Consider the following 27,959-nt stretch of genomic DNA (forward strand, 5'->3'; position numbering starts at 1 on the left):
ATATATGAATAAAAACCTCAGAAAAATAGTTCGGGACCCGACCCGACCCCGTTGACTTTTTCGTTGACTTTGACCAAGTTTGACTTTTAGTCAAACTTAACAAAACACTTATACAATCGTTCTAATCTTATTTTATACTTGATTCTTGCATGAAACTTGACAACGTGATTCACATGCTATATAATCGAGTCGTAATGAGCCATAGGACTAATTGAACACATTTCGCCCGACCTTGTGTCGTAACCGGTTAATTGATACAACTTACTTGTTTAGGTCAAGGCTAAGGAACATTCATGCACACGTTTACTTTGTGAAGTACATTTATACTCGTGCACTCGAGGTGAGATCATAGTCCCATCTTTCAACAACTTTTATACTTTTAAATCATGGGATGAGAAACATATACGGTTTTATACTACATACTTTTACACTTTGAACACAAGTACGGAAACGAACATTCCACGTGCGGGTTTGAACAAAAAGCCTCAATTCAATTATCATTAGTTACACTTGCAGGGTGTAAACGAGAACTTATATTATGTGATCACATGGGCTTGACGAGCCTCATTCGGACGGTTCGCTACCGTTAGCGGATGAAATATATTTTCGGGTCTAGTGTATGTTCTAACACTACGCAAAGGGTGCAAAACAGTTAAGTTTGATAATTGGGTGCCCGGGATACAAATAACAACTTTTGAAATGCAAATGATTTTGATAATCATCTTATATTAAATCTTGTGGTTCAAATACAACGTTTACTAAAACACCTATGATTTCACCAACGTTTTTCGTTGACAGTTTTCTATATGTTTCTCAGGTTCATACATGGCTATTTGATACATGCTTCCGCGTACACTCATACTTGCTTGGGGTCAAGCATACATACATGCATACGCTAGTGATAGCACCTTTGGATTCAAACATGTTGTTTACATACTTACGCTATTTATAGCAAACCGTGACTTTCAACTTATATTATGTCGCAAGTTATTTCATTTATACTTTACAACTTTTGTAAACTTAAACTTGTTGTCGAACCGTTTGGTAAACTAAACTTTGTAAGTTTTGTACATTTCAAATGAATGCGACATAATTTTGGTCAAACGAGTCTCATATAGGGACTACGACCACGTAACGAGACCTAAGTTAGCGGCGCCGTCAATGACGATTTTGTCGGGTCGCTACAGATGGTATCAGAGCGTTGGTTGTAGGGAACTAGGATGTGCATTAGTGTGTCTGACAGAGTCGTTAGGACGCATTAGTGAATCTAGACTACAACCGAATAGTTAATCATTGCATCCTGACTTGCATTTGCTATAGATAGCACTTACTTGACTATTTGTGCATATATACTTGAATCTTTCTTAGGTGAACTCCATAATGGTACCAAACTTTCATCATACGAATCCGTATTCTGCCACTTCCTGGTAACACACGTAAATTCGAGATTCATGCGCGTAAGGATGACAACGACTTCATTGGTCACACTTGTCCGGGAACCCTGTCTCCCAGATTATGATTCGTCACCGTTTCAACTTACTATCGGTGTCACACCGGTGTTCCTTACTATCTACCACTTCTTGTTACTACCATCACTACTCTAGGCGAGTATCGTCATCGCTAATTATCACTACGGTTGCGTACTTTTTGTTATCATGATTCGTTACTCTTTTCGTGCCTAAGGGCATTATCGCTTGACTTGAACCGCAATGACGTGAACAATCATTTATACACTTCCCTCGGGTAACGCTTCTTTATAGTTGCACTAATTCTTTCGATTCAATACGAGTCACGTTAGAGACGTCGTTACACTTTGTTTATTTTAAACTTCACGATTACACGAACTTGAATCTATAGAGTGATGTGGGAATGGAGGTATGAGTTAGCGTAATATAACAACACTCGATCAACGTGGTTATATTACGGTAAGTCATACCAAAGTTCTAATGACACATGATGGTGGTTGGACTCGATCAACCTAATCACCACCATGTGCCATGTACATGACTTTATTTTTCTTGTTTGAACATCCGAAAACTCCGAGAATACTGATAACAACCATACCCGGGACACATCTTTGATTATTGTCGAACCATATTGATGCTTCCGAATGAATGACAAATTCTTTCGACTTCAAACATATGTTACACGTATGTACTATCTCGTTTTCTTATAGTTTTTATAGACGAACTACAAAATGCTTGGTATGCTCACATCGAGGCGAAAACTTCTCTCGCCTTACACTCGTACTTCCGTTTAAGGAAATATTTTATCTAAATTCTCAATGGAGAGAGAGACTCTTCACACTATACTAGTATTCGCCTCGAGGGTGAATAGTCCTATCGAACATTTTCGGAAACCGATAAATCTTCCGCGACGCAAAATTCTTGAGAAACAGAAACTTGTTCCAACAAACGTTTTCACGTCCTAACAAACTCTTTCAAATATACCTTAAAGAGATGTACCTCGTTTTGGATCGAGATCCTCGTTTCACTTCTAGATTTTGGAGTGCCTCACAAAAAGTCTCGGGACCACGTTTAGACATGAGTACCGCACATCAACCACAACCCGACGGACCGAGCAAACATACGATTCAAACCTTGGAAACCGTAATACGAATTTGTGTTATCAACTTCAAATTTACTTGAGAAAAGTTTTTTTTTTCCTTTAACCAAATTCTCTTACAACGATGGTTATCATTCAAGTCTTAACGTCACACTTTTTGAGGACCCGTATAGCCGTAATTGTCGTTTTCTTAAATTGTTGAACCGAAGTAGGTGACAAGCGAACCACCGGACCCGAAATCATTCATGAAACAACCGGAAAATTTTTCAATTCCAAGAAAGGCTCAAGGCAGATCGTAGTCGCCAAAAGAACTATGCCGATGTTAGACGTGAACCTCTCGAATTCCAAGTGGGTAACCGCGTAACGTTAAAGTCACACCTTAAAAAGGTGTAATCCGTTTCGGGAAACGTAGATAGCTAAATCCGCGATATTTTTAGTCCTTTTAAAATCCTGGGGCGTTTTGGACCCGTTACTAGCCGTTTAGATTTTTCAACTCATTCGAGTCTCCGTTCATCCTAAATTCTACGTATCAAACTTAAAGGCGTGTCTTGCGAAACAAGAACTTGTTATCCTCTTCGATGAACTTACTATCAACGATAAACTCCACCTCATAGGAGGACCGATTGAAACTATAAATCGTGAAACCAAACTTTAAACCAACGTAAAAACCCCGACTGTCAAAGTTCGTTGAAATGCCCAAGGAAGTACCTTCACTTTTTCGTAGAATTGGCAACACAAGATCTCGAGGAAGAAACAATGACTACTACTTCCAACTAAATTTCGGGACGAAATTTCTTTTAAGGTGTAGGTAATGTAACATCCCGCATTTTTCCGTTAAATTTATTTTTAACACCGTCTTTTTTTTTTAAATAATACCTTTCGTTATTTAAATTCGTAGTTTCCGTTGACTAACGTTCATAATAATTCCGTCATTTAATTATAACATCACTCGTTTACTCGAGCATTTTTAAAATATTCGTTTGGTTAATTCCCGCACCCGCTTTGAAACTTGAGGGACTAATCTTGGCACTTGGCCAAATTTTGGTAACTAGTCACCACCACCTCCCACCATCTCATCCATTCATTTCTCACTTCATCTTCTCCCTCTTTTTCTCTCTTCCATTTTAGAACTCAAACACCCATCTTTATAAAATCATCATCTAAATCCGGATCAAGAAGGAAACATCAAAACAAATTACATTTTCGTGATCCTCTCTTCATCCTCTACATTTTGGTACCAATTTCATCAAGTTTGGGTAACATTTCTAAAACTCTAGATTTTCTCTAAATTCGTGTTTTTATACTTGAAATGGTGTTAGTTAGTGTCTATGGCTCGTGTGTAACATGAATATATATTTTGTTTGCTCGATTTGTTGTTTTGAGTAACTAGTTTGAACATTTGAAATGGGGTTGCTTAATCTTGCATTTTGGAAGATTAAATGTTGTTTGATTGTTAAAGTTCATGTTTTAATTATGTTACTAGTATCACTAGCTTCGTTTTGATGCGTAGGTTGATTAAGAAAACTTCAAACACATGATTATTGATTTTTTGTGAATTTTGGTTAGGGTTTGATAGACTTTGAAATGAACTTTTGATGCGTTGAATGCTTGTTAATGTTGTTAGTAAGTGTTTAGATGCAATGTATGCTTAATTACCTTCGAAACAGCATATCGTATGTGAAAATTGGATTCCCGAATCATAAAATACGTTTTACGAACTTGAAACTTTGAAAATAAACCTTTCATGATCAATTGACGAGTTTTCGGTTATTGTAATTGATGTTTTTGCTTGGTGAAAGGTAGTTAATTGTATTCCTTGTCAAAAGAGCTTTCCAATGATATAAGATGCGTATTCTAAGTGTTTACGGTTTGCGTTTTGTGCTAAATTGAATTTTGGATCAAGACTTGAACTTTTGAAACTGACCAGGTACCAGGCCACGCCTAATGTCGCGGCGCGACACCTCTGGCCGCGGCGCGGCAATAGCCGTGTTTGGGTTCTAACCTACTTTGTCAAATTTCGAAAAATGTTTGCTATTTTACGCACCTCCGATTCACATGTAACTTGTTCTAACATGCTTATATATGAATAAAAACCTCAAAAAAATAGTTCGGGACCCGACCCGACCCCGTTGACTTTTTCGTTGACTTTGACCAAGTTTGACTTTTAGTCAAACTTAACAAAACACTTATACAATCGTTCTAATCTTATTTTATACTTGATTCTTGCATGAAACTTGACAACGTGATTCACATGCTATATAATCGAGTCGTAATGAGCCATAGGACTAATTGAACACATTTCGCCCGACCTTGTGTCGTAACCGGTTAATTGATACAACTTACTTGTTTAGGTCAAGGCTAAGCAACATTCATGCACACGTTTACTTTGTGAAGTACATTTATACTCGTGCACTCGAGGTGAGATCATAGTCCCATCTTTCAACAACTTTTATACTTTTAAATCATGGGATGAGAAACATATACGGTTTTATACTACATACTTTTACACTTTGAACACAAGTACGGAAACGAACATTCCACGTGCGGGTTTGAACAAAAAGCCTCAATTCAATTATCATTAGTTACACTTGCAGGGTGTAAACGAGAACTTATATTATGTGATCACATGGGCTTGACGAGCCTCATTCGGACGGTTCGCTACCGTTAGTGGATGAAATATATTTTCGGGTCTAGTGTATGTTCTAACACTACGCAAAGGGTGCAAAACAGTTAAGTTTGATAATTGGGTGCCCGGGATACAAATAACAACTTTTGGAATGCAAATGATTTTGATAATCATCTTATATTAAATCCTGTGGTTCAAATACAACGTTTACTAAAACACCTATGATTTCACCAACGTTTTTCGTTGACAGTTTTCTATATGTTTCTCAGGTTCATACATGGCTATTTGATACATGCTTCCGCGTACACTCATACTTGCTTGGGGTCAAGCATACATACATGCATACGCTAGTGATAGCACCTTTGGATTCAAACATGTTGTTTACATACTTACGCTATTTATAGCAAACCGTGACTTTCAACTTATATTATGTCGCAAGTTATTTCATTTATACTTTACAACTTTTGTAAACTTAAACTTGTTGTCGAACCGTTTGGTAAACTAAACTTTGTAAGTTTTGTACATTTCAAATGAATGCGACATAATTTTGGTCAAACGAGTCTCATATAGGGACTACGACCACGTAACGGGACCTAAGTTAGCGGCGCCGTCAATGACGATTTTGTCGGGTCGCTACAAAAAGGTCATTGCGTCGTTGTCTTGCGTCTGAGTTAGCGACATGCACAAGGATGCTAGGAACACCTTGTGCCTACATTATAAGCCAGACGCATGGTTGCAAAACAACCTTGCGCCTAATTTACCTGATGGTGTTCTTGATCCATTAAACATTTTTCATGATCATCAAGCTTCTTTTTACAAACAGCCAACTACTTTTCTTGATCATCCACACGCTTAGTCAACAAATTAACCAAACGCAATAATTCCTGCAAATTGTTGGCATTTGGTGTTGGATGAGTGTCCGAGGTCTGCTCTGACTCCTCCTGCAATAATTCCATCAAACTGCCACCCACCTGCTCATCAACTTGATTATCATCTTGCGTATTTTCCTCCTCTTCAACAACCTCTCATTGAAAGTAAGAGGAACTCTGGATCCACCATTGACAACCTCTCTCTATCTCAGATGGCTGCAGTGAACGAAAAGGTCTCTTTTTCTTGGGACAATCATCCTGAAATGAAGAGGATTATATTAGTAAATATAAAAGGACGTAAGCATGCAAAGGTCATCTTGCATCTCGACGCAAGAACGCAAGGGTAAACTTGCGTCGCACGCAAGGACATAAGGAAGATCCTTGCGCCTGGCACAAGTATAACCTAGCGATCACACACGCAAGAACGCAAGGACATCCTTGCGACTTACGCAAGGACGCAAGGTTCACCTTGCGTCCGACATAAGGACGCAAGGTTTATCTTGTGCCTTCTTGCGATACACTTGTTCAAACATAAACTGTTGTATATACTTAGGTACTATATAACAATAAAGAAAATTGATAGTTAACTAACCATTATATGTAAAAGTTTTAGGTAGTCAGACACTGTAAAGGTTTCAACAGATGAACGCTTCCAAAATAAAGCTCTTGGTACTCCATTCTTGTCAGTTTTGGTTGCAAAACTCTTAATGGTACGACGGTATGCCTCGAGGATCCAAATCTTAAATGCCCACATAAAACCAGCCAAAGTGTACGCCTTTCCACTCCCACTCTCTAATTGGCTTTCTCGAACCTCAAAACCTTCACTAACCGCTGAGTAAGTAGCATCCCAAATACGAGACCCCCATGGGTACACGTTCACCTTATTGAAATCTTCAACCAACCATAGAAACTGTTTATTAACTACATGTATCCCCTGCTTCCCCATAAACGCTCTCTCTACGATCAAAATTATAGCTAGTCGAACGATATCATCATCACTAACCTTTACATCACCTTGTTTTTTGATAAGTATGTTTTGTATATCATTAACCAAAATGTTGCTGGCATCGCCACACTTTGGAAAACAAAGCCGTCTAATGGGTGCGGTCTTAGATTCATAATTGCGAGGGATGTAATGTGCCATGTCCGTCCGGCTACCAAACAAAAATTTGGTGACTAAACAAAATTCACGCCGACCAAATCTAATCATAAAATTAGGAGAAAAAGTAAACCATATATATTGTTGCTCTTCCGGGTACTTACTAGCATCTAATTTTGCTGAACGCTCACATTTTCGTTGGAGCATGGCATGTACTAGTCCAGGATCATTACCCGTGTATGAAAGATCTAACCAGGGACCAAAGCATGTACTTCTAAATAATTTTTCTTGTTGTTCAGTCAACATTTTCTTGACCTGAGGTATCATGGTCAACATAGTCTTCATGGTCAATTTACCTTCCACATAGCCCTGTAAAAGTCAGAAGAACATCAGAAGAAAACCACATAGACGCAAGACGCAAGACCAAGCTTGCATTCCAATAATGACGGACGCAAGGATGCAAGGTTGACCTTGCATATCCTAGGATCGAGATGCAAGGACGCAAAAAAAAACCATACGTACACATGCAAGGTTAACCTTATGCCATACCCTAAGACACAAATATAACCTTGCGTACATTGTGAGGCATACGCAAAGAAATCTTGCAAAAAGTCCTGGGTATCGTACGCAATCTCAACAATATACAAACAAAAACACAAAATACAAACACATTTCGTTGACACATTTTATCGAACAGTTGTCGTGCAAAAACTTTGTTTTAGCACAATGAACGAAGATGGAAGAAAATCTAACTTAGATCAAATAATAACATAGATCTAAGAAATCTAACCTGTTCTTGAGACATAATGAACGATGATGGTGATTCGATGATGTTGGTGGTGTAGAAGTTCGCTTGTACTCGGGAAGATCGAAGATGGAAGGATGAAGATGATCTAGTAAGGATGAAGATGTGAGGAGGATAATGATGAAGATTTTGCGAGTGATTTGCGAGGATGATGTAAGGAAGCTTGATGACGATCTTGCGAGTGACGAGCGAAAGGGCAACAGAGAGCAGCTTGCGTATGAGTAAATTGATCATTTAAGTAGCTCTTTTTAGGAAAGACGCAAGGTCGCAAGGTCGCAAAGACGCCAGGTCTCAAAGACGCAAATCATCTTGCGCCTTGCGAGGGCAAATTGTCAACTTTTTTTTAGGGCTGTCAGTCAACATGCTTCAAAAAAATGGGCATTTTGGTGATAATCCCTTAGTCATCCCACTAATCTTAATGTACCATTTCATCTCTATAGGATCATGTTAGGCTGTTAATGTATAAAGCCCAATGGGCCATCGAGTCCTACTGGACTTGGGGTTATGTTCTATATATACTCGTGGATGTATGCAATTATTGGCAAGCAATAATAAAAATATTATTTCAATTTATTCACTGTACGCAATTATTACTAACATTTTATTCCTGAAGGAAATTTATGATATTGTTTCGGAGTAAGGCTTGTGATGTGAGAGGAAAAAATTGTATGAGAAACTTTGTTACGAGTTCTTCCCAAAAGGATACTTGAATTAGGTTCAGTTCCTTCAAACCACGGCGAGGCGTGCGAGAATAAAGTATATGAAAATAAGAGAAGTCGTACGTCATTTCTAGAACAACCATATTTTTTATACGAGTCTGAGATCAGGATAATCGGCTTAAGTGTGAGACGGAATTATCGAAAGAGAAAGCATAAAATTGGTACTTGGTATTAACAAAGGTTATATGCTTAATTTCAGGTTTTCGCCTTTCTAGCGGCTTTGGTTGTTTCTTTTTGGTATTTTCCATTTTATAAATTATTATAATATTTTAACTTATTACTTAATTAAAATAATTTATTATTATTTTATTATCTAATATTATCATTATTATTCATTCTTATAAATTATTATTCTATTATTATAAAAAACTTTTTATAAATATATTCCTTATAAAATATATTTTTTATAAAATATTTTATTTTATAAAATATTTTATATATAAAATATATTATTTTACAATTTTATATTAAATTATTATAAAATTCAAATAAATTTTTTTAAATATTATAATAGCCGAAACTTTTGGTCGATATTGTTATAATATAAGGGTCTATAATAATTTAAAAGTACGAATATTGATTAAAGCGTCTTCGAAAGTTTTTAGGCTAAAACTTTCACGGCAACCGAGCCAGAAACTTGGTGTGCCTCCGGTCATCGTATTCTTTTTGGTATCTCCAATGGAAGGAATGTCGACGGTTGCACCACCCGACGCGGCTGTGAACCGTGCGGGCTGTTTGGTTAATGCTTTCAATTTTATAATCTATAAGTGCAGGGGTAGACCAAATCACAATATTATTACTAGCACTTTTGTTAAAAGTTTTTAATGAATAAGTATGAATCGGGTGTCGTTCTTGAGTGTTCGATTTAATCAAAATTCTTTTTATTATTATTTTAGATTTATATATTTTTGGTAGATTTGTTAATTTGTAATTACTAAGAATAATAATTAAAATACTAAAGTAAACAGCTAGGGAGGTACTTTATATGATAAAAGCGTGTTTATGGAAACTGTAAGTTGCATACCGGATTGAGATAGTATTGTTTCGTGGAATAACAATTACATTTATTCTTTATAATATAATTTTCCCCATTAATTTATTTCCAAGAGACTTAATTCAAGCATAAATAATTAACGTATCACTTGATAAAAATATGCGGGTTACATTAATGGAGAGTTTCCATTATACTAACATGAACCAACCCTACAACCACCCTCGAATCTTAATTCTCTTATGGAAACTCCCGCGAGAGTATTACAAGAAAGATTAGATATGTTGACGAAACCAGTCAGAAATAGGAATATTATTCCTACCGAATTAAGTTGGTAATAGTCAATTTAACTGTTGAGAATGTTTTTCAACTATGAATAAAGTGATAGATACTCGTCATTTAAATTAAAAGAGGTATTTATGTCTACAACTTTATAAAAACTTTAGACTCCAAATATTAAATGATGAACTTTGAGAGTTAATTGAAAATGACATCGGTTACGTATCAAGCCATCTTTTAAAGATCACAAGTCTCGACTGCGTATGAAGCCATTTGTTAAAAGAGTGATGTTATGTTATTTAGTTTCATGCATAATAAATATCTCGAATTTCTCCAACATGATATTTATCGTAGTTTTTGAAAACACATTTGTCTCGAATATTATACCCTGTGTCTGGCCTAATCTTTCAATTTCCAGGATACCGGCCATCACGATTTTAAAACGTAGAAGACTTAAAACACTTGTGCATAATTAAGCAGAGTACAAGTTGGATAAACTTTATATAAGTTGACAAAAATTCACTTCGTTTATAAAGCATTGAATCAAACACTTATAGTGATTTAAACGACAACAATAGTAAAAGATCCTAAACTTACATTTTTAATGAACACAAGAAGTAATTTAGCTCATAGTAATTATAATGAACTTAACATTCATTATAAGATCCAGATATGATACGAAGATAGACATAGAAAATACTTGAATAGCTAAATTAAAATACATCTTGATAACACTTCCCAAAAGTACCTCCTTTATTTCTAAATTAGAATACTCTAGTAGAGGCACAAATACGACTCTTAAACCTATATTATTACATCATTATAACTATGAAATGATAAAATCTAGAGAAAACTTGAATATAATTTCTTTGAATTGAATTGAAAGTGAAATTCAGTGTGTGTAAAAGTGAACGATTAGTAGTCTATTTATAATAAAGCGAGTCGACAGTTTGAAGCTCCGAGTCACCAGTTTCTAACCCCGGGTCGCCAGTTTCGGGTCGCCAGTCCCTAACCCTGAGTCGCCAGTTGCTGATCCTGGGCCGCCAATTGCTGTTTTCGGGTCGTCGGTTGTAATTTTCAGGTCGGTAGTTGCAACCTCTGGGTTGCTAGTTACAATCTTCGGGCTAGTTGATGTAACCGGGTCACGATTTGCACCAACTGGGTCGCCGGTTGCACCAATTGGGTTTCCAGTTGGTGTAACTGAGTCACCAGTTGCATCAACTGGGTCACTAGTTATGTAACTTCCAGTAGGTGGTGATTATTATAGATGATTTCTTTGATAGTTGTATTCTTGCTTAGATTTAGATATATTCAGTCATCATGTAGTAGGTAAGGAAATCTTCTGGAAGATCTTTAAGCTTGATCTTAAGTGTACACAAGTCCCTAGGCCAGTATCTGAAGCTCTTGTTGGCCGGACAGGAGTGTAGGAGAGATTAGGGTTTAGTGTGTTTAAGTCTTGTATCTTCTTAATCTCTTTAATCAGATTCATAAATGATCTAGGTCATGGATAGATTTTCATGGATGAGTTTTAATTATGTTCCGGTAAATCTGACAGTGTTCTTGATCTTTCGGAGTAGTGTTTTAGAGTGACCTCTGAAATTAGGATTTTTTGAAACCCTAATCCTGACTTTGCCTTGTTCTTCAGTATAAGCTTGTGTTCCAGACTCCAAGAGTTCTCCATGGATGTATATGAGTCTAAGAATACCTATTTTAAGGCTAAGTAGGTAGATTATACCTATTGGATAGAAAAAGCACTAAACACCTTGTTAGAAACCCTGTTTTGGCCTTATTTTGGCAATTCAGCCTTTTGACACTTTAATATTACAATTTGTATGATTTTGCATGTTTAAATCTCTTTTTGTTGTTATTAAGGTAAAAATATGGGTGATATCACTAATAAAAATATGACCATTTTGAGTGATATCAAACTAGCATGATAACAAATTGTCTTCATATTGTTAGAGTTCAAGCATACCCAACTCAGAAATGAGATAGTTGAATCATTTCTCATCGAGTGGCTTAGTGAATAGATCTGATAACTGTTGATCTGTTGAAATAAAGTGTAGCTCGACTTTTCATTTTTGTACATGATCTCTGATGAAATGGTTCGGCACATTAATGTACTTGATCCTTGAGTGCATAAGAGGATCGTTAGTGATGGCAATGACACTAGTATTAACACAATAGATTGGCGTCTTTGTGAAATGAATACCATAATCCTTCTACCATCTTTGTATCCACATTACTTGAGCAGGACAGCTACCAGCAGAGACATACTCAGCCTCAGCAGTACAACTGACTAGCCTTCCACCAAACAGCTGGCAACCACTAGTCGTGCTTTTCCTGACTATTTTACAATATGCAAATTCTGCATCTGAATAACCCAATAGATTTAAAGCTTGGTCTTTGGGATACTAAAGACCACATTTGGGACTATCCTTTAGATATCTAAATATCCTCTTGATTGCCAGTAGGTGTGACTCCTTAGGATCTAATCAAATTGATAGCTGGCACATAAACATGGGGAAAACATGATATCTGGTCTGCTGGCTATAAGATACAATATGGAACCAATCATACCTCTATAATCAGTCACATTGACTGATTTACCATGAGAATCAGCATCCATTTTGCTTTTTGCCTGCATGGGTGTCCCTATGTCTTTTAAACATGTCAGACCAAATTTTTATAGCATATCATTGATATATTGATCTTGACTTATAAAAATGCCAACATAGAGTTGTTTAATTTGTAAACTAAGAAAGTATTGCAAATCTCTTTGTAAACTCATTTCATATGTCTCTGACATATGTTTTAAAAATTATTGACAATGTTTTTCTTTTGTAGAACCATAAATAATATCATCCACATTTATACCAGCAAGGGATCACCATCTATCTCCTTTGAGAATAGAGTGATATCAGTTGTTCCAACTTTAATGTTTAACCTATTGAGATACACATGAAGTGTGTCATACCATGCTTTAGGTGCTTGTTTAAGACTAAAAAGATCTTTGTCTAGCCTATAAACATGTTTTTGGATATTTACTGCTTACAAAACTTAGAGGCTGCTTGACACAGACTTCTTCTTGCATCTTCCCATTAAGAAAGGCATATTTGACATCCATTTGGAATACTTTAAAGTTCATGTGAGCAGCAAAGGCTAAGAATATTCTGATTGCCTCCATCCTTACTACTGGTTTATATGTCTCTCCATAATCCAATCCTTCATCTTGCCTAAACCCTTGAGCCACTAATCTAGCCTTGTTTCTGATGACAATCTCATCTTCCTCCATTTTGTTCTTGAACACCCACTTAGTACCTATCATTTTCTTTTCTTCATGTTCAGGTTCAGGTACCAGCTTCCATACTTTATTCTTATCAAACTGAGAGAGTCATTTTGTATAGCTCCTGCTAAGCTAGGATCTTTTAATGCTTCATCAGCATTAGTAGTTTCAATGGTAGACACAAAATTCACATGCATACAAAAATTACTAGTTGCATGCCTTCTAGTCTTCACACCACTAGCTAGATTACCAATAATCTGCTCAATAGGATGCTCCTTAGTGCGCTTGATGTTATGAACTGGTGAGCTGGTTGTGGAACAAACAACATCAAAATCATTAGTAGGAACAGTAGTATGCACAATAATGGGAGACTGTTGTACTTCTTCAGTGGGACCAGTACCAAACTATGATCCTTCAGAACCGGTAGACCTCTGCTCAATTTCTAATACTTTAGTAGAGCCAGTAGTTATAATTGGTTTAGACACAGATGGGATAGAGAATTCTATCTCATCTTCAGAGAAACCAACAACATGGATGGGTGAGGGTAATGTTATTGGTTCTTCATCATCAAGAGCTTACTGAGTAGGCTCTTCAAAAATTAACTCCTCATCTTCTTGACCAGAAGGTATGGTTTGGACATGTTCATCAAATGTAACATTTGTTGATTCTTCAAAACATCTGACATGTTCGAATATCCAAGAAATATTTCCATGTCAGCTTTAGCATCAAATTTGTCAAGTTGGTCCCTATTGTTCAGTGTGAAACAGGGAGTGCCAAATACATGTAAAATGCAATGGAGGGTCTTCCACCTTAAAGAACTTCATAAGCAATCTTTTGATGTCTTTTCACAATTAAAGATTTATTCTGGGTAAAACAGGCAGTATTCACAGCTTCTGCCTAGTATGATTTTTTCAGTCCAGACTTGGCTAACATAGATCTTATTGCTTCTATGAGAGTTATGTTTCTTCTTTCTGCAACACCATTTTGTTGTGGTGTTCTCACATCAGAAAGGTTTTGTGAAATGCATGTCGGCATAAAATTATTTAAGTGTGGAATTTCAAAATTATGTACCATGATCACTTCTATGCTGCTTCACCAGTTGCCTATTCAATAACTCCATTCTTTTGATAAAATTAATAATTTCATCAGCAGTTTCACTCTTTTGCTTCAAGAAGAATACCTAAGTGTATATACAGTACTCATCAATAATAACCTAGTGTATATAGAGTACTCATCAACAATAACCAGCTTATATCTCTTCCCACTATAGCTGGCAATGTTGACAGGACCATGTTTTGACTTGGTGATGCTTTCTCTTTTCACAACCAGGACACAATTTGTCCTTAACATAAGATATGGTGGATAGCCCAGACACCAAACTTTTACTTGAGAGTTTATATATATCTTTAAAGTTGAGATGTGAGAGTCTCTTTTGCCATAACCACTTGAGGTTTTCTGCTGACTTTGAATAAAAACAAGTATCAATGGTTGTGACAGATGTGTTCATGTCAATTTGATACATGTTCTCATGTCATTTTGCAATCAGCAGAGGCTTCCGTATCTTGTCAAAAATAGTGCCAAAGTTTATTCCAATTTGGACTATCTTTCTCTTGTTTGTCAGTTAGCTTATGCTGAGTAAATTGTGTTTAAGCCCAACTACATATGCTACATTTGACAATGTAATATTTCAATTTGTCAAAGTACCAAACCCTTGGTGTAACCACCTAAATTATCACCATATCTAACAGCTGGACCATATTTTTCTTGACAGTCAATCAACAGGGACTTACATCTGGTCATATATTTTGAAAAACCACTATTAAGATACCAGATTTGCTAGTTTTAAATGTCTTGCACCGTAACAGTGAGATAAGTTCATTCTGGGAACACGTTCGAGGATGGGTTCTGGAAGATTCATTTTAGATGATATCTTCCTTTTTGTTGGTTTGCTTAAAGAAGCATCAGTAGATGTGGTCAAGGTTTGAAAAGTAGTCATATATGGAATTTTGGCTATCTTTTCACGATATTATTTCTGCTCCTATTCGACAAGTGATTCTTGCTACCACAATTGTATCATTTTCTCACTTTTGGCTTTGGCTGCTGGTTGGGGGTAGATGAGCCAGGAGTCTGGTTCTGTTGCTAGTTGTTATGAGTAACAGACCGTAACAGCTAGTCTATCTACACACCCAATATCTGAGTCATAGATGACTCAACAAATGACTCCTCACTCTTGGTCATCTTAGCTTTTACCTTAAGGGAAACTTTCTGTTTAGAACCAGCACCATCATTGTGGTTGATTGCTGCTTTGCCTTTGTCTTTTGGTTTGCCAGTATGGGAAGACTAAGTTGACCCATCAAATGATTTAATAGTTGCTTCATCTAGAGATAGTGGTCGAATAGTAGGGATTTTAGTAGCAGGCTCAGCAGATGTAAAACTTAGATAGATTGTGGGATTAACCTTTGTTTAAGTTTCTTTTATTATTTTCAGTAATATCCCTTTTAATCTTACGTTCTTTTGGAGACATGTAGTAAAGACTGAAAGGGTTAGTAGTCTCATCATTTGAGGTACGACTTCTCTAGGTTTAGCTTCATTCTCAAGGATTTCTTTCATGGACAGTGGTGGGGCCTCTGAAGATCTATAGATCTGACAAATTTATTTATCAAGACTTTTTTACCCTTAACTATCTTGGGAAAAGTATTTGGCAAGACAGCTTCAGGATTAGTTTCAAGAACAGGGTCCATGAATGCAGCTTCTGCATGAGTAGCAGCAGCATAGTCACTAGCGAACACATCTTTCTACAGATGAATAACCAGTGCACTTCTCATCACTTTCACTGTCCGAAGATGATGAACTGTTTTCATCCCAATCATGATGTTCTGCAACTAAAAGTTGTTCTGGTTTGTTTTTCTTCTTTTTAACCTTTGATTTTTCCTTCAGCTTGGCCTTCATCATTTTGTACTTGTTAGCTTTTGAAAAAGAGTTGGCATGTGTAGAAGGTTTTCTAGGACATGCATTCAGATGCAAAGTGTCATACCTTCCCACAATTGTAACACTTAGATTTGGGGTTAGCTACTGATTTGCTTGAATGCCTAGAACTAGGCTTTTTGCTGATTCTATATGGCTTACTGGTCTTACTACGATTGAAGCCTAGCCAGTAGTGCCATACCCTCAGCAAGCCCTTCCACATCATAACCATCACTGCTTTCCTATGAATCAGTCACACTTACTTCATCATCCTCTGCTGCCGCTTCTTATGGCAACAACTTTTAAACCAGTAAGGCTTTTTTTTGCCTTTTTTTTAGAAGCAACAATAAGAGCAGTATATTCTGACTTAGAAGATTTTGAGGTGATAGGGGCAAACTTAAAATTTGGTTTTAGGTTAAACTTAAGTTTTGCTTCTGCCCTCTCATGGTTCTAAAGAGTTCCATATAACGAGGACTTGTCAAAAAAATTTAAGGTCTATGTTGTCCTAAGAGGATCAGTAACATGTTTCCACTTGGCTGGTAATGAGTCAATGAATTTATTGTCATATTTAAAGTCAGTGTAAGTAACTTTCAGGTAGTCCATGTCATTTACCAGAGAATTAATTCTGATAAAGGTTTTCTTCAAAGTCTCATTTTCGTAAGAAAATAAGCGTGCATATTCACTTTATAAAGAAATGATTTTCTTTTGCCTAACCCCATCTTTCCCATCGTAAGTGATTTCAAGATAATATAAGATAGCTTTTGAAGTTATTTTTCTTTTAATCATTTTAAACACATGATTAGGTAAAATTATAGCTATCATAGTTTTAATTTTTGGGTCAAGTCCAACATGACGCTTTTCTTCATCCTTCCATCTAGATGGAGGAAGAATTACTTCCCTAGCTTCAATAGCAGGAGAATCTACAGGTGCAGGTCTAGCATCAATAGTGTCTATGAGAACATATGGGACATTGTTTGCAATTCTAGGCATGAGTTAGTCAATTGACTCAAGGTGAAACATAAATCTATCTCTCCAAGTTTCATATTCATCTTCATCAAACTTGGATGGTCTACTTGCAGAACCATTTTTGAGATAGGATGAGTTGTTGTAAGTGAATAAAATTCTTTTTGTAATTAGGATGATTTAACAGTGAAGCATGTAATTAACAGTTAATTAAAACATAGTCAATGTAATTTTCAACGCTATTCTTTTATTGAAATAATCTCAAAGAATCACGGTTATCCTTTAGCAGAATAGATAACCGGTTGATACCGGTTACACCTATATAGCTTTCGAATGTCTTAAGCTTATACAAGGTTTGGACTAACAACAATAACAACAACAACAACAACAACAACAACAACAACAACAACAAAACCTAATACCATGTATGAGGGAGGTGAGATGTAGACAATCATTCCCCTATTCGAGAATAAAGACAAGTCATTTCTCTACTTAGAGTAAAAATAGTCTCAAAAGTAGAGAAAGTCATCTCTCTCTCTCTCTCTCTATTCGACGGACAGATAGATTGCTTCCGAGTGGACCTCCGGCCAATATGTAGGAAAAAAATTTAAAAATAAAATAGAATTAAAAAATAAAATAAAGTAGAGACGCCATGAAAATGTTAAAATCAAATTTCCATGGGTTTTAAATCTTGCCTAAAATTTACTTTAAGCTATGGGGGTCAGTCAAGTCGCCAATAAATCGACGCTTGCTGTTGACTCAATAACTAGAGCCGTTTATACTAAATCGATTCAATACCCACACCACTAAATACTACAATAGTGGGATTCAACTATTTATAGAGATCCCAAAAATTGTGTAAATGATCTATTGTCTGTTGGTACAAACGATATTTGTACTTCACCTGACAACTGTGTCAGAGAGAACATGGCTTCCTTTCCTCTTTGGTAGCTATTTGCAGGAACACCCCAAATGGTTGGATATCTTATTTGAATAAACAAATGAAATGTTGGGTTTCCTAGGCATTGACAAAGTGTTAATCATGAACTACGCACGGGTTAACCTTCTACATTCCTTAGTTGTCTTGTAAGGTCACTTTGTCAGCCGCCGACACGTGTCCTTTTCTCTTCAACTTAGTATTTGAGGCCAGTTGAATAGTAATCTTTGATGTAGACAACACAGGAAACGATTATGCTTGTAATGGAGCATAATTTTTCTAATTGTTGTGTGTTGTTCCAGCCTGTTGCCGGTTCTTCTCGTGCTGGTTCTTCTATTGATCTTCTGATGATTCAGCATACATCATATTTTGGTTGTGAAGAACCCTTGAATCTTTAACTATCTTGTGATGATAGTTAAGGTAGCACACTAAATTACCTAGACACAACACATATTGTTGTTCCTATACTTAAGGTAAACAAGTAAACTTATGTTGGCCTGCACATAACATTTAGTGTTTATAATCATGTTTTGTCATGATTAAATCCTTAATTATATGGAGGTCTCAAAAATAACTTTTAGGGAGGTAATCCTCACACACTCCTTTTTAGTCTATACACATGTAACAACCGTAGCTTTTCGATCTGTATTTACCTTAACACGTTTTAGTTATTGAATTTTCGGCATGATAAGTCTTTTACATGTATGCGTATCTCATGTATTTTAGGAATCCAATAGTTCATTGTGTTTAATTTATGAATTAAATATTAGTACATATACGATATGTTGGGTGAGAATGTGGGTTAACACGGGATTATGCTTAATGACTATACTAATCTTAACCCATAACAATAAGTGTTTTGATGATGACATATGCACATAACTAAAGGTGATGGTAGTTATCTTGACATAAATATACAAGTTCACTAATCCACCATTACTCTAGCAAAAGACCAAAACCAAATAAAGCTTAAAAAGAAAACGTAAACTACAAGGTTAGGTACACGGTCGACCGTAGGTCAGACCGTGGGGCCTTGCACCCTGATTTTGAAATCAGGGATGCACGGTCGACTTCACGGTCAATCGTGGGTCGACCATATAAGCTTTTGTCCTAAATTCTATCGATTTTAGTTCGACCACTTCGGGGCATCTATAATTTATGAAACCTATTCAAACATGCTTAGAATAGTTTCCCCCTTCATACCCAAAGGAGTTTTGGTCACTAGAACACTAATCTTGGTTAATCACACTTAATGACACCTTAATGACGATTAAACCTTGTTTAAGGATAACACATAAGTGTTATAGGAAAACATGTACATCTAAAATGTATCTAGACATACTTAGGATGGTCACCAAGTCCCAACCAAGAGTTGCTCCTTCCTTGTACATGTGTTGGACATTAATGTATACTTATACATTAATCTTGCAAATACCACTTTGCAAGTAAAACTTACATAGCGTTGGTTCAATGCTATGTAATCACTATGTGTTTAATTCAAGATTAATTAATGATCTCTTGCTAGTCATTACATGAATATTACTTGACTACTTGCAATTAATACATGTGTAGTATTTGACTATGTACTAAGTGCTAAATGCTAAGTAGTTGTTTAATATGTATATGTATGAACCTTGTCTTGCTATGTGTTACAAGTTGGGATTCCACCAACTAGTATTTGGACTACTTAAATATATGCTACTTGGATGATGTTTAATATGTCATAATATAGTGATCTTAAAAGACAATGAATCATTAACACACATAAGTTTGCTTAAGTCTAAAATTAAGTTTATAAATATTTTAAACTTGATTTAACTTGATGTCTTGCAACATGCTTAATTGATATTACTTGCTTAATTTGTCAAGACATCATTAACACAATTAATTAATTAGAAACAAGTTCAAATTTTAATACTAGCATGCTTTGTGATTAAAGTGGGTTGTTGTCATCAATGACATGTTGACCAACCAATAGGAATTTAGCAAATGTGTTAATTACAAATAAAGGATTATGATAAAACTGAGTTTGCCTCAAATGATTATCATGACTTGTATCCACGAATGTTAGACTTTCCACTTTGAGCATGACAAGTCAATATCAAGGTAATACATCCAAGGTAATTGGACATTTAATGCATATAGTACTTGTATAGGATGTTGGGTATGTTTTGCAAGTGTTAAATGAAGTAAAGAGTTAAAAGATTAATGTTCAAAACTGATTCAAACGGCTATACAACGGATAGGAGTTTTGGACTGGACCGCGTACGGTCGACCCATGGTCGACCGTGGTCCAAGCCACAGCAACGACTATTTTTTTTATCTCTCCATATAAATAGCAAGGCTTGGAGAACTTTGAAGACTTCGACCTCTTGCATGCTACAACTCAAAATTATCAGAGAATTACAAGAATATAACACTTATACATATGTTTGTGATTAGCAAGAGAAATTCTATAATCTTATAGTGTTGTAATAATCCTTGGAATTGTCTTAGGATTGTCATCACTAGAAAAGGGTGAGTCTTTGTACTTTATAATTAGAAGCATATACTAGCTTAGCTATCATCTTCCTTAAAGGGAACTAGGAAGTTGATTAATCTCATTGGGGATAAATACTTGTCCAAGGTGAAGACAAGTTGATCTAAGTTAGAGGTAATCTTTCAAAGGGATAGAAGGATTAGCTTTGTTGTCTAAGGAGAAGTACAAGGCTTATAAATCGGATCTCCACCGGATTTGGAGAAAGGTTCTTAGTGATGCAAATCTCCCGATTAGTGAATCGGGGAGTGGATTAAGGTGGATTAGTTAACATCTACCCGAACCACTATAAATCCTTGTGTTTGTGTTCTTTACTTTACATTCCGCATTATTAACAACATAAACACATCACACATTGGTTGGAGTTGATTAAAGTGATCAAGGATTGTTCTAATCTTGTTGATCATCGAAAAAGTTTAAAAATCGTATTAAGTAACTATTCACCCCTTATAGTTACTTACACGATATATTTTATAACCATATCTCGCTATTTTAAGCGTATCTTACTCATACGAAATCCGTTTTGGACAATTTAAAAATTCGGACGTTCGTATTTCAAAGGGCTACAACTTAATAACTAAATAATTAACATTTATGACTCCAAAATGGCCGTCTCCCATGTGACACCACATACTCACTATACTCATACGTATACTCTTATACAAGCATGTATTATTACCTATACTAGTACATTTATACACTAGTACATGTATACAACTAGCAAAATATATAGATGGTCAAAAATTCAAGTGATAATCTCCATTTCCCTCCCCTAAAACCATCCAAACCCCATCCCCACCCTATTCCTTTTGTCTTGATTCTCTTTATCTAGTCCAACACTTGACTCTTTCTTTCATTCACTCATTCACTCAAGCAAATACTCTCCAACCTCTCGTTACAATTTCTCTCTAGTTCATTCATATTCATCATCCATCTTCAAGCCATATTAAAGTATTCTTGAAGTGTTCTTCAAGGTATACCTCACTCTTTCTTTCTTTTCTTGCAAGAAATCTTGTTCTTGATGCTTGTATGTGATCTTAAAAACACAAATGAACTACACAAGTTCAACATATTTATTTGCACTAAAGCTTTAATAACTTTATATAACATATTAATAAAATTTACTTTAAGAGTTTATAACAAGAATTCATGAAAAACATGTTAAAACACAACCTTTGTTCTAAAACACCTTTGCTGTCCAAAATTTTACTTTTAAAGAAATGGCCTTAAAACATTTTTGAAGAACCTTTCATTAAATTATATTCTTACTACCTCTTAGTATATGACTTAAGAAAGATTTTCATGCAAAGATCATAACTCCTTGTTGTGTCATGAGTGAGTTATGACCTTTCAAAGTAGGACTAGTGACTTTTTGTCCAATAAAATGTCACTCTACTTACTACTACTAAATGAACACCTTAATGACATTTTATATGTACACAAAACTTATACAAGATACTCTTATGTCTTGGGAAACTTCTAACATAAGATTTAACACTTTTAGTGGTGTGTAACTACCTTAATGAACCAACTTAAACTGAAATGTACAAATAGATAGCTAGTTGCTGTTCACAGCAGCTCATAATGGTTTTTTGAAGGACTTGGGCTTTGAAATAGATTATGAAACTATAACCATTTTAAAGGTGATTAAAAGAGCTATCTTTTGACACCAATTTCTCCTATTTTGGACATGTACGGACTGAGTTATGACCCATCAAAATGACATGTTTCTAACAATATTCTTTAAAACACTTGAGCTCCATTTTCATCAACATATAAAATCGACTTTATAAACCAAACTCATAAACATACTTAATGGTGACCTAAACGCAACTTAGCTTGGTTGTTAGTGATATTTAGCCTTGATCATCCTTAATACCTTAAGTGCCATTTCTCGGGATACTCTCGTTTGCTCGCGTAACCTAAATCGTTGATTCGTCGCACACGCTCTCATTGTAAGTTTATAGTCCAATTTTATTCAATATCTTTAAATATTTTGGGATGAGAATACATGCTCTTTTTGTTTTACAATATAGACACGAGTACTTACTAAATTCTATATTGAGTTGCATCAAAAATATTTCCTAGCTTTGTAACTTTTAGCTGCTAGTTTCTGAACTAGTGGCGCGAATCCTAATTGTAGATCTATAGAGTTTGACAACTACACCTGGACTAGTCGCGCTAGCCGTAAACGGGTGTTTAGTACTTCGAGTATGTATACTTGATACAATGTACGTTACTTTCAAGGGTATTCATTTATTTTCGTTAAGTTTGGTTTCTGGGTGCTCAACAGATAGAATGTTTTTACTATTGTTTCTAAATATGAAATCTATTATTTAGTTTATTATCTGTAATAAAGCTATAACTCATGAACATCCATGTTGACCTTTTAAGCATGTTTATTCTTAGGTTCTTAAGGTGCTTCTGCTGGTCAAATTGTTGAGGTGTTGCATAGAGTCGTTCATGTAGCTTTCAAAGACTATTGCATTCATTTTAAAAACTATATTATGTTGGTTTTCGGACGATAAACTTCTAAGTCAACTTTATATTTTTGAAAACTTTCCTTTTTGGGAAGCTTACCATCATTAGTAACCTGCTATTTTTAGCAACTGTGTACTTTTGGAAATGTACTATTTATGGTAACTCATTATTTTTGGAAAACTATGAAATAATGAATGGAATGTTTGTTAAATGTATCATATAGAGGGCATAACCTTGCTGAGGGACTGAAGGTTCAAGTGCTGCGTCAATAGGGATTTTGGAGGGTCGTGATAACACACTACCTTACTATTATACCTTTACGTATGCTTTATGTAAGTTCAACTTCCTAATTAACTTAGGGGTATAATTTTATGTTTTATGATAAGGTGTGTATATATGTATAAAAATTAAAATCAAAGTTGACAAAACTTTCAAAAATAAAATGGGACACTTATGTTGGATGGATGAGGTAGCATATATGAGGTAGGGGTAAGCCACAGATCGTTGCGGACAAGTTGTTATGTACAAACTTAAAGATTATAAGAAAAGTACACATGACAGAATCGAAAACACATTTGATAAAATGCGTTTAAAAAGATAAAGAAAAGTACGCTCATGATCGAACTAAAAATGGGTCTTGACCGGAGGGGGTAGCGGGCGCCAATGTGCACAATTCACCCGATTACGGGTCTTGTCGTTTGGGGGGCTCGTCACCTAGAGGTTTTACTCGTTAGTGAAGACTCAATATGATTATTAATATGGAGGTTTCCTCTGCGAACCCAAAAAAGATAAAAAGAAAAGTAATTTCAACAAAAGTTGTCCAACTTTTATTTAAAAAAAAAAAAACAAACCAAAGACTAGCTTATGTGATCATACATCCAATAACGACACTTTTCGGAGTATGTTTTAATATATAAGATAAATAAATTTCTACCACAAAGCTGTGAAGTACAAAGATTGAGTTAGCCAATAAGTCAAACATACGTAGGTTGTAAAAGGTCAATGCGGTGAGGATTAGGTGTCGTAACTTTTGAAAATGTACATGAGATGCATGTGACACAAACCACCTCTTACGTTAATTTACTCTCGCGTCGGCTACCGGTTTTCTGCTTTTTATTACATATATATATACAAAAGAATCAAATTAAATTCTTACCTAAGCTATTGCAATAGTGAAATGTATTATCATAAAATAAGATAGTAGTATAAATATATTATTACAACACAATCTTTTAACACAATCTTTTACTGTTCACCGCCATTTTAATATTTTATAACATAACTTTTTATTGTTCACCACCATTTTTTATTATCAATATATACTAGGCATAATTTAGAATCCCGTCTCGAGCCGTTGCAACGCCCGTTGCGACGGTTTGGTGATGTAACAACCCAACATTTTTCGTTATTATCGCTACTTATCCGTTAAATATTTAACGGTGTTTACTTGGAAATTTATGTGTTTAATAGATTTAAATGGATATTTGATCATATTGGATTACTTGAATTAATATGTTATATTAATTTATGAACTTATTTTGGATAGCGAAATAACTAGAAAACTTCACGCTTAAGTTAATCGTCTAGAAAGCTTTTCAGTTTACGGAACATAGAAAAACGATAAAATAATTATTTTAATAATTATTGACTTTAAGAAAAACTTATTTAATTTATTATTTATTTAATGAATTAAATCCGGTGATTTCGTTTCAACGACTAGTTAACGTTCCGGAAATCCGGTACGGTTAACGGCACTTGAAACGGACCACGCGCACATGAGTATTTAACAAAAACCGAGCCCGAGACCCCACTCCAAGGCCATTCAGCCGAACCCCCATGGACACCCCATAATTGGACTTAACTTGGGCTGCAAGGTCACTTGTTAGTTAATTAGGCCCTAACCTTGAACTATAAATAGAAGCTTAACCCACAAACCCTTATTTCTTTTCTTTTTTGGCCGATTGCTTCTCTCCCTCCCTCTCCTTGTCGTCGATCACCAACCATACCACCATAGCCATCAAAAATCAAAATTAGAAGAAAGCTTAAGCACGAACGTTGTTCCTTGCATCGTTCTCTACGCGTACGTACTAGCAATTTGTGATTCTAAGGTATATTTGAAAGTCCTAATTTTTCTAAATCAGTTCTTATGTCAATTACATAGTATAATCAAGTCTAGTGCTCAATTGTTGATGTATAGAGTTGTAGTTTGTCGTTTAATTGCTCGATTGTGATTGTTTGCATGAAAAACGAATTTGTATCTTATGGATCTGATACAATTGACTTATGAACTGATCTTGTATGTTATCTAGATGGATAGAGGTTGAAAAATTAATAAGTTTGGACTTTGATTTTGCTTGATTTCGTTATCGTATTTTCAAGTTATGGATAAACGAAGTTTCGCTAGGGTTTCACATATAATCCGAATTTTCTGAGTTGTGTGCTTTATGATTTGACTAATGAGAAGTGTACCACTGTAATCCTTGTAAATATCATGCATGTTGGACTTAAGATTCGCGTCAAAAGCTTTTGTAATGCTTTTGGTGCGTCAAAACGAAGATTCGTGTTTTAAAGAGAGCTGAAACTGTTTTCGAATGTGAAAGAAAATTTCTAGAGTGAACTAGAAATTGATTGAGACTTTGATCTTCTGTAATATGTTATTTTATATGTTCCTTAGTGTTTTTTCATATGTATGCTAACTTCTGAAACGTGATTTTTCATGAGTTATAAGCTTGAACAAATGATATGTCTGTTTGTTGTCTAAAATTGAAGGATCTGTAAAGATTTGCTAATCTTTACAAATTGGCTAAATGAATGTCTTTGATTATTTTACTACTAAAACTTTAAGATGTTTGGAGTAAGCTCCAATTGGCCGTTCGTCAAAATCTGTTATCTATATTTTATGAGAAATGTTTCAAAACTGATGCGCGTGCAGAAACTAATTTGGTAAACCGTAACTAGACCTTTTCTTAAACCTGACTTGTAGACATCGTATGAGGCCTTGGCCAGACTTTTTGGAATCGATTTTGAGTCTAGTTGTGATCTGGAGGTTTCCATGTTTTTATGAATTATGTGCTAAGAGTTGTACATGTGTTTTTCTATGATGCGCGTATTTTAAGGACATGCGATAAACTGCGAATGTGCAAATTGCTAAGCTATGAACTGTAACATGTTTTTTGACTTAGGTTTGACATGTTGACCATGATTGAATGACCTACTAAGATGTTTGACTTTAGTTGACCACTTTGACCGAATTGACTTTGGTTGACTTTTGTTGAATTGCTTAGACTAGCTGACTTTTACATGCTTATTGAGTCAGTCTGAGCACTAGGACTTTGCGTACTGATGTTATGCGAGGTGTATATGAAATAGTATTAATTTAAATACGAAATACGACGAAATATTACACAAGTTTTAATTATTTATTTACAAAATGGATATACCTAAACCTTGCTACAACACTATAGACAGTGTACCTAATCGTAGAGTAGTATAGTTTTTAGTAAGTCCGGTTCGTTCCACAGGGAGACGACTTATTTTACACTATATTTTTAAACAATTACATTTGTACAAAATATATATAATTATATATAATAATATATAAAAGGGGGGTTTACCGTTTAATGACCGGTTTGTCGATTTTATATTTTAAGCGAAGCGTAAAGTAAATTTAATTAACAAATAAAATAAATAACAAAAAAATATAAATGACGAATAATTAAAGGTGCGATGAAATATAAAATAAAATAATTATGCTTATTTAAACTTCCGTAATCATGATGTTTGATGTGTTGATTTTAGTTTTATGCCCATGGGTTAATTGTCCTTTGTCCTGGATTATTTAATATGTCCGTCTAGTTTTTGTCCATAATAGTCCATCAGTCATAAATATAAAGTGCGAGTGTCCTCGTCAAATTATCCTTATACCCGAAGTCAAATATTCCAACTAATTGGGGACTTAAACTGTAACAAGGTTTTAATACTTTGTTTAATAATTACACCAGGTTATCGACTGCGTGTAACCCAAGGTTTTAATACTTTGTTATCAATTATGCCAAGTGTCCTTGTACATAATTTCACCCCTGTTTTAATAATTCTAGTGACTATTAATCCATTCCCGTGTCCGGTTAAATGAACTATTATTCGTACATATAAATTCCCCGCCCATCGTGTCCGATCGAGTGTATATGGTTATTTATAGGGACGTCCAATTGTAAATCTTTATATTAAAATTAACAAACTATCATTTAGGTAAACAAATATAAAGCCCATTAATAGCCCATAGTCTAATTTCTACAAGTGTCGTTCTTTTGTCCAAACCCCAATTATGGTACAAAGCCCAATTACCCCGTCTTTAATATTTAGTCCAACATCATGATTACTTTGGCTCAAATAAGCATAATTTCGACTTCAAAAACCCGTAAATTAACCTTTACATAACCCGAACTAATCTAATATAAAATAACCTATACTATATATATATATATATATATATATATATATATATATATATATATATATATATATATATATATATATATATATATATATATATATTTATTACATAGGGAGTATTATTATTATTTTGGTGTATTTAAAACTCGGCAGAAAACGTTGATATTTATAGGACATTTCTGAAATTTCAAACTCCGCGAGTTGCGGCACTTTTACCCTTCAAACTCCGCGAGTCGCGGAGTTTGAATTTCCAGCTCACATGATTTTGGATCTTTACTTATCGACGTTATTAAATAATAATATAATATATAAATAATTTTAAGAATTATTTAAATATTATATTTTATTTATGTGCATAGTTTACTTGTAATTTTTGTACCGTTGCGT

Source organism: Rutidosis leptorrhynchoides, chromosome 9, assembly GCF_046630445.1.
Source record: "Rutidosis leptorrhynchoides isolate AG116_Rl617_1_P2 chromosome 9, CSIRO_AGI_Rlap_v1, whole genome shotgun sequence".
Lineage (NCBI taxonomy): Eukaryota > Viridiplantae > Streptophyta > Magnoliopsida > Asterales > Asteraceae > Rutidosis > Rutidosis leptorrhynchoides.